Source organism: Vigna unguiculata, chromosome 10, assembly GCF_004118075.2.
Source record: "Vigna unguiculata cultivar IT97K-499-35 chromosome 10, ASM411807v1, whole genome shotgun sequence".
Lineage (NCBI taxonomy): Eukaryota > Viridiplantae > Streptophyta > Magnoliopsida > Fabales > Fabaceae > Vigna > Vigna unguiculata.
Genome location: NC_040288.1, coordinates 11,348,469 through 11,357,263, shown reverse-complemented (window position 1 = coordinate 11,357,263; position 8,795 = coordinate 11,348,469). Strand labels below are relative to the sequence as shown.

Sequence of the window (8,795 nt, the reverse complement as noted above, 5' to 3'; positions counted from 1 at the left end):
TATTTCATTTATCTTTTATCTTTTACAAGGTTCAAATATTTTGCTTTCTTAAAGTGATTCGCAAGTTGACATTTAAAATTAATTATTTATCTCATACTTCATTTTTCTTCACCACTCACTTTCTTTTTCCTTCGAATTTCAATTGCACTATTTCTCTCCCTTTTCTACCATATCACATAAATACAGTATCATATGCAGAGTCTAATCTATATAGCCAGGGCTTATAACTATAATTCTTGAATCAAATATGGTGGCAATATAGATTTTTTAATGATCAGATGTTTGGAGAAAAATTAACAGATAACAGAAGACAAATCATTACATTGCATATCAGAAAATTAGTTCCTAAAAGTTCATACACATCAAGACAAACGATTTTAGCTTGATGGTAAACAAAAACAGTTTTTATCACCTGATAATGTTGAACCATCTCACATGATACATTAAAGAAGTTGAGCAATAGATTCTCCACTTTGAGGATACACCATTGGTAATTTCCATGATATTCTAAGCTTCTCACAAGCATTCACCAATACATACAAGCTTGGCGTCTTTCTCTAATCGGAAATTAAATAAGGAGTACTAACAAGGTGATCGCCATTCAACACCTCCCCAAGAGCTTCGGTCTTTTCTTTCTCCTTGCCTGGCATTTAAATGTATTCATTCTTCCGATTGAACATTAAGAAACCATAAAAGTACACAAAAAATACATTAAAAAAAGCTAGATATAATATAAATTTGTCCAGATGGTTGAATTCAACAACTACATATTCCCCTTCATAATATAAATAATTATCATAATACAAATATATATACTCACACATATTGCAAAACTCTATTCTAGTATATAAGTCTTGGTATTTCCCCATTGAGATTATTCAGTACCAGGTCTCTAGAACAGAACAAAGTTTCAAAATCTCCATAGACATTAAATTCATCCTCTATACGAAAAAGAGAAAATGAAAAAGTAACTTACAGAATCTTTAAGTTAGGAACATGAGAGAGAGTTGAAGGAATTGGTCCAATGAACTGATTATTTTTCAAGATTTTGAGAGCAGATTTAAAAAAAAAAAAAAAGAGGGAAAAAAATACTTGTCATAACCATAACATAACCTATGCAAATAAAACCCTCAATGAAAGGGGAACGCTCACAATAATTCTTGTATTTCAAAACACTACAATTCAAAGCGAAAAATCCTCCAATTACACACTCATAAAAACTGCAACATGACAATATCCAATAGACTATCACTAATTCCTATGGCCTAATCACTTTCAAAAAATCACAATTCCTTTTGGTTTTCTTTCCAAACTTAAACAATAGCAAGGACACTGTTCTTACAACGACAATAGCAGTTAAAGCCTTTAATTTAATCAGATTCATTTCACACGTCGCAAATCAACAATAAAACTAACATTTGAAATGAAAATAACATTTGAAATGAAAATGAAAAAGAAATACCTAGAGTTGAGTGTGTTGCGGTGGAGAAAGAGAAAGAGAAAAAAAAGGAAAGGATAGTGTGAATTCGAACGGAGAGGAGTAGAGGTAAATCTGACGGCGGAGGATGGAAGAGATTAGCGATGGCGTCGACAACGGCCACCGAGAACCGTTACGTTGTTGACGAGAGGTGTCGGAAAAAATAAATAGTGCTAAGAGAAAAAAAATAGAAAAAAAAAGAAAGAAGAAGATTAGGATTTGGGATTTAGAAGAGAATGAGCGTTTTTAAATGGTTGTTCTGCTCTGGGAGTGTTATTAATAATCTAAATAGTCCTATTTCAATATCAGATTAATTATTTTGTTTCTTAAGTTTTTAATTAAGTTTGACTTTTAGAAACAGAGTAATGTAGTCTTTTTAATTTCAAATCGACGAAAACGTCATTAAAACTAATACTTTATAATTAAATTCAAAATTATATTTTTTTTATATTATGCTTGAATTCTTTTATGTTATTGCTGGATTTTTTTTCTGCTATGGTCAACAATCTAATGTTAAATTTTTAATTTTCGTTATTATTTGATTTCTAAATTATGAAAATATTTATGAAAAAAACATTGATAATTATTTGAATAATAAACAATATCATTAAACATCGATACTTATATTCATTATTATTTTTAATTAGAAATTCTATTTATTAGTTTTGGATTAGCAACAATATCATTAATCATAAGTAATTAGCTACAACTTAGTTACCATATCATGTTATGTATAATCCTTAACTAATTAGTTACAACTTAGTTACCATATCATGTTGTGTATAATCCCTAACTAATTAGCTACAACTTAGTTGTCATATTTATGTTGTATTTAATCCCTAACTAATTAGCTACAATTTAGCTACTATATTATGTTGTGTCTAATCCCTAACTAATTAGCTACAACTTAGTTACCATATTTGTGTTGTGTCTAATCTCTAACTAATTAGCTACAACTTAGCTACCATATATTGTGTTGTGTTTAATCCCTAACTAATTAGCTACAACTTAGCTACCATATTATATTGTGTCTAGTCCCTCGCTAATTAGCTATAACTTAGCTACAATTTCAGTTTGTCGCTAATCCTTCGCTAATTAGCGAGCAAAATTTTCCCTAGCTAATTTCCCTCGCAAATTAGCAAATTTCTTGTAGTGGACCATCATGTAACTCAATCATGAAGTGCAGTTGACCAATTAAAATTGAATGAAAGGAATTATGTGGTTTTTATATGTACACACAATTGTATAAACAGCTCACGCCGATCTAGGGAGTAAGGACTCTATATATGGGGAGTTGAACCAAATTGTTTTGAACAAAGCTGCAGGACAAACCAATTAACTTAATTAAAATGTGGTAAATACGTTATTCGTATTTCATTCCTTAAGAAAAATATTCGTTTGCATAACCCAATTCCAATTCAATTAATTAAGTGGGAGTGTAGCCTCACAAGACCCCAAGTAAAAACCTGTTACAAAAGCGGGGAGTTAGTCGCCCCTATGTGAGGAGTACACTCCAACTTTTTCAATACTGCTTCCACATTGAATAAAAACTCTTGTTAAATCGCCTTATTCGAGAATTCACCATGATGTAACTCAATGACGAAGTCAATCACGAAGTCCAGTGCACCAATTAATATTGCATTCACTAAATTTTGTGCTTTTTCAACTACACAAACCGGTAAAAAACATTTGATGCAGATATGGGGACTTATGCATACATATGTAGGGAGTAAAGGGAAACTTTTTTAACAAAGCTGCAAAAAAAGTGAACACAATTAATATAATATGTGTAAACAGATCATTCGTCTTTGATTTAGCCCAACAAATATTCCTTTCCATTATCCAATCCCAATTCAAGTAATTTGGTGGGAGTGTAGACTTACTAGAGCCAAAATTCAAACCTCTAATGGTAAGTGGGGAGTTAAGTGCACCTACGTGGGGAGTGGAGTTCAACTTAATCAGTACTGCTTGCATATTCTATACAACTTTATTTAAATCTCCTTATTGAAGCATAAACAATTATGCAAATTATTGACGAAGTCCACACCGCCAATTAACACTACATTCACTGAATTTTGTGCTTTTTCAACTCCACAATAATGTGTAAAACATGTCACGCAGATGTGGGGACTTATGCATATATATATATATGGAGAGTTTGGGCAAACTTTTCTAAGAAAGCTGGAAAGAAACCCCAATACAATGATTTTAAATTTAGTAAATACATCATTAATATTCGATTCAGTCAGACATATATTCCTTACAATTATCCAATTCCAACCCAATTAATTTGTCGGTACTGTAGCCAAAGAAGAACCAAAATAAAAACCTCAAACCAAAGCGGGGAGTTAGGACAAATTATGTGGGGAGTAGAGTTCATGATTATGATTACTGCATATGGATTGTCAAATGATCATTCATTTGACAATGATCATCCTTTTACGATCAATGATCATTCATTCAATAACCCACAACACCGAACGGGAAAAATGGGTTCTCAAAAATTCAGTAAACATTAACGATAACACCACCAAATAACTTTTCCCTAACTCCATCAAAAACGAACATGTACAAAACCAACTTGTTCGCAAAATAAGTCCAAACTTGACGAAAATGAGATTAACTTCATCATCAACCAACACAGTACGCAAATGTCAAATGGGACCAAAAGAAACTTACAATGCAACGAACACGACCACCAAATGGTTGCCGCCGACCAAGGAAGGTGGACCCAGAGTTCGCAAAACACTACCAACTCCAAAAGCTTCGTCTTCTGGATGATAGGGAGAGTCTTCGCTTTCACTGATAATTATCCTCCACTAACGATGACGAAATGCTTGCCGGAATCTCGCTTTCACTGAACCAGAAACTCCGGCGACCTTACTTCCTCCCTCTCTCTCTATTTCTCACTTCGCAACCCCCCGGCCTCACTTTCCCCCTTTCTCTCTTCTTCACTTTCTCTCTCTAACTTACATTTAATTTCAGTTTCCTTTCTCTTTCCGTCGCACGTGTTAACTAACCTTTTCGTAATAAAAATTTAAAAAAACCGCTGCCACGTCACCTTTGTAAAAAACTTGTCAAATACTTTTGTTGAAATATCATTATCCTTTAATGAAATTGTGTTCCTTCATTTTTTGTGCAAACCGTGTCATGGGGGTTCTCTTTCTTCTTTGCTTAGTTTTCACGTGAATAAAGAGGGAAAAATCATTAGTTTTTCTCTTGTTTTCTTTTTAGTTTTTGTTCATGCATAAAGGAAATTGGGGGCAACGGGTTGAAACTTGAATACATGATAAGTTATATATTTGTGGTTCTCTTTAAAAGGTTTGGGTGTTGGTTGAGTTGTAATTTATTTTCTTTTCTTTCCCATGCATTTTATTAAATATTTGGAGTGTATTAAATACACGAGTGATATATAAATTTGGTTTGGTGATGAGACTTTATTTTTTAAGCATGATGTGATGATGTATTTTATTGGCAATATGAAATTCTCATGGGTTGAATGTCGAGAGTATTTTGATTTGCTTGAAAACTCTTGGTGGAATTTAATGAAGATTTTAGATGAAGGTGATGCTATGTTTGGTTTAGTATGATTGTTTGGATTTGTGGGGTTTGTGTGTTCAAACCAAGGATGGATTGTGATCATAAAGTTTCCGTGTTAATTGAATGCAACGTTGAGTATTATTGGACAGGTTTTATTTATGAATTTCTTTTATAAATATCATTGTTTATGGTTAGCTTACCCCTATTTGTTTGTTTGTGTTTGTTGTATGTGCGATGATCGTATAACGTGTGTGTTATACGGGAGCATATGATAATGCAGATGTTTTTGGCATGGAGTAGATCGACGAGAGGCTGGGGTGGACTCGGGAGTTTTTATAAGTTATTTAGTTGTTATAAATCAGATAATAGAAATTATGTAATTTTGTTTTGGTCGCAAATGTTATTGGAAGTTTTAGACAAAGTGATGTTTTGAACTATGTAATTTAAATTAAAATATAAGATTTTTATTAATACATTTTTAATGATAATACTTTTTCCACCAAAGGTGTTCATTTTCTAACTATCTGTGACATCCCAAAATTTGGGGTGTTACAACCATTGCCTCGTAGAGGGCCTCGATGTGACATAAACAATCAATGACCATTGCTTTGCAGAGGGTTTTGATGTAAAAAGATCAATGACCATTGCCTCGCAGAGGGCCTCGATGAGACATAAGAAATCAATGACCATTGCTTTGCAGAGGGTCTTGATGTAAAGAGATTGATGACCATTACCTCGCAGAGGGCCTCGATGTGACAAAGAAATCAATGACCATTGCCTATCATAGGGCCTTGATGTAAAGGAATCGATGACCATTGCTTCGCAAAGGGCCTCGATGTAAAGGAAGGAAATCAATAACCATTGCCTTATAGAGGGTCTTGATGTAAAGAGATCGATGACCATTTGTGGAGCTCCAAAGGTGCATGAAGAGCTCCACGGGCAGCGGAAATGGATGAAGGAATGGAGGCAAGTTGGAAGGCACTTGCAAGCAATGGAAGGTGAAAGAGGTGATAGGATTTCCTAATCTATGCTAGCCTAAGGAAGGTGGCTAGAGGTAGAGAGAGGAAATCTCTAGAAAGTGGTGACTCTCAAAGGCAATAGAGGGAGGAGTGCTCTCAACTCAAGTTGCATCTATTGCATAAAATTTCAAGAGTGTTTACAAATGAGTGAAATTTTGGCTTTTATATGAAGCCATTTACACATGAGAAAAGTGAGCCCTTGGATGGAGTGGGCCTTGATCTTGGCCCTTAGATCAAGCTTGGAGAAGGAGGCTTGATCTTGACCATTGGATGATGCCTTGGAAAAGGAGGAAGCATTCCTAACCCTTGGATGCTTTGGATCCATGAGGTGTAGGAAGAAGTGTTGACTTCCACTTAGTCCACCTTGACTCTTTTGATAGCTCATGGCCAAATCTCCTATTGGGCTTAGTCAAGCCCAATTTTATCAATTAAATTACTCATTGTTTGACTTATTATTCTAGAAAGCAAAGCCTAAACAATGGGCCAATATTATTGCTATTCTATTGCTCTTTGAGACACCTCTTCAAATCTTCACATCTTCTTTGGCCCATGTGAAGAGTATGAGAAGCCCAATTGGATATTTTTGAGTATGCTCCTTGTTATTGGGCCTTTTGATGGGCTTGGGCTTGAAGGTGCATGTGAGCCATGTATTGGGCCTTGAGCATGATTTGGGCCTAGGCGTTAACCCAAGCTATAAGCCTTGTTGGGATCACATCACCATTGCCTCGCAGAGGGCCTCGATGTGATGAAGAAATCAATGACCATTGCCTTGCAAAGGGCCTTGATGTAAAGGAATCGATGACCATTGCTTCGCAGAGGGCCTCAATTTAAAGAAAGGAAATCAATAACCATTGCCTTGTAGAGGGTCTTAATGTAAACATAAGGAAATCAATGACCATTGCCTTGCAGAGGGTCCTGATATATAAAAGGAGAACCTGAATTTTGCTTTTCAAGTGTCGACAAACACCACGTGAATGCCTAACACTAGTGAGACTTAAACAAAAATTTATCATTGTTGACTCTTTTTTTTTTTTGAAATTAATTTCAATGATTTTGTAGAGTATGATGGATGATGTGATGATGCATGACATGTTATGATTTTCTTTTTGAAACTATATGATATTCTTACATAGATGTGTGGATGCATGAGTGAAATTTGTTTTTTTTTTTCATTTTTCATTTTTCCTTTATTTTAATTTGAGAGCAAGGAAAACAAGGCTTAGAGGCTAGAAAAAAAAAACTAGGCTTGAGGCTAGACAAAATTGGGCTTGAGGCCAGACAAAGCTGGGTTTAAGGGCCAATGCAGAACTAGGCTTGGGGCTAGTATGAAAACTGGGCTTGGGTGTGGACTCTCAAGAAGTTTAAGTTGACCATGTAGGTGCTTATTTCTAAAGTTGATGTACTCAATGCATGTATGAATGACTTGGTATGATGCATGAAATGTATGAAGTTTCCTTTTGCATTTTTTTTTGAAAACAATTTCGAATTGATCCCTATCTCATTGTTATTTCTAATTCATGAAATCATTCTACCTTGATTTTTTTTACTTATCCAAATCATTTCTTTGAACTAATCAGCTACTAATGAATCATTTTTTTAATCATTTCTTTTGAAATACTATTTGAATGACATGGATAAAATTGCCAAGGGCTTGAAAAGGTTTGGATGAAGTGATGGAGATTAACTAGGGAGTTGCCCCAATTTGAATTGGTCCTGGGGCACAAAATGTGTTTGTGCTTTCCTTAGTTATCGATGGTATGAACAAAATGATGAGGACTTCAAAAATTGATGGTATGAGAGCCTAGGATGGTCTTAGGGTGCAAAAGCGTGTTTGGCTTTTCCCAATTGAGGAGATTGAAAAATGACAAGGTCTTCCCCTAAATTGATCACAGTCTTTGATGTAAATAAATGCCCTTATTCAGATTGAATGATAGGAATACATGAATTACAAACAAAGTGACTGCCCCAGTTTGGGTGTGAGATTGACAAAGATGCGCTATGTTAAGGTTGGTCAAGGTTTAGGCTTGGAGCGGAGGATAATATATGAGTAAAAATGGAATTTCATGAAGAATGAATTGAAAGGGGACAACCCAAATTTAGCTTAATTGCTTGATTGTCCATGCTAATTTTAGAGCTTTGTAAACATGTCAACCAAACATAAATTTCCCCAGTGTTTAAAAGAAAATCTCTGAACACACTTTTTCAATCTCTTTTTGTCATCTTTATTTTTAGAAAAAACCTGCTAGCAAATCAAAATTTTCCTCTAAATTAAAACCTTCGAAAGATAACAACCAATCTTTGATCTGTGTGGACTTTATTAGGCTTGTATCGTGGCCAAGGCTACGGGTGTGGAAGTAAATGATAGTAAAGATCCAAACAAGTGATGTGAGGGTTGTTTCAAACAAGTGATGTGAGGGTTGTTTCAAACAAGGATCTTTGAATAATGTTTCATTCAGAATTTGTTTGACTTCTTCTTGTTCACATTTTGCTTTTTTTTTCTTTTCTTGATATAACCACATAATTTCTTTCTTTCTTTTTTTTGATATTTTTTTATTGGTGAAATACGAGTCAGATAAAACAAATACCAACATTATGTCAACCTTCAGTGTGAGGATGACCCTCTTGTTTAGGGTAATTTGAAAGAATTTTTTTTTGGAAGGCTCAAATTGGATATCAAAGAATAATATTTTTTTTATAAAGAAACATGGCCACACATCATTTCAAATAATGATTGTTTTTCTAAAAAAAAAAAATTTCAC

At 34.3% G+C, this 8,795-nt stretch overlaps 1 long non-coding RNA gene across 1 annotated transcript; it reads right to left on the bottom strand.

Moving 5' to 3' along the window:
• Positions 1-306: 306 nt before the first annotated feature.
• LOC114167329 lies at positions 307-1,723 on the bottom strand. The gene is made up of 2 exons (XR_003600183.1): positions 1,463-1,723; positions 307-643 (listed from the first exon to the last, which is right to left on the bottom strand). It is a non-coding gene; the product is annotated as an uncharacterized LOC114167329 (long non-coding RNA).
• Positions 1,724-8,795: the final 7,072 nt, after the last annotated feature.